This window comes from Daldinia childiae, assembly GCF_008694065.1.
Source record: "Daldinia childiae strain JS-1345 chromosome Unknown Scaffold63, whole genome shotgun sequence".
Taxonomy (NCBI): Eukaryota; Fungi; Ascomycota; class Sordariomycetes; order Xylariales; family Hypoxylaceae; genus Daldinia; species Daldinia childiae.
Genome location: NW_022984704.1, coordinates 2080 through 2292, shown reverse-complemented (window position 1 = coordinate 2292; position 213 = coordinate 2080).

Genomic DNA, 213 nt, shown 5'->3' with positions numbered 1-213 from the left:
ATTGCCAGGCCGTGAGGTAGAGCGGTCTTCAACTCGATACCCATATTGCTGCCACCATGCCCTCGTGTCTTGGCCGCCAGTATAGCGTTCAAATCCGGGCCATTTTGCCCACTCCTGGCGACCCCAGAGTGACCAATTGACTGCGATAAAGTCGACGGCAGTACCACGAGGACGCGGTGATGGTGTTGTTGGTAAGGAGACTCCCGAAGATGA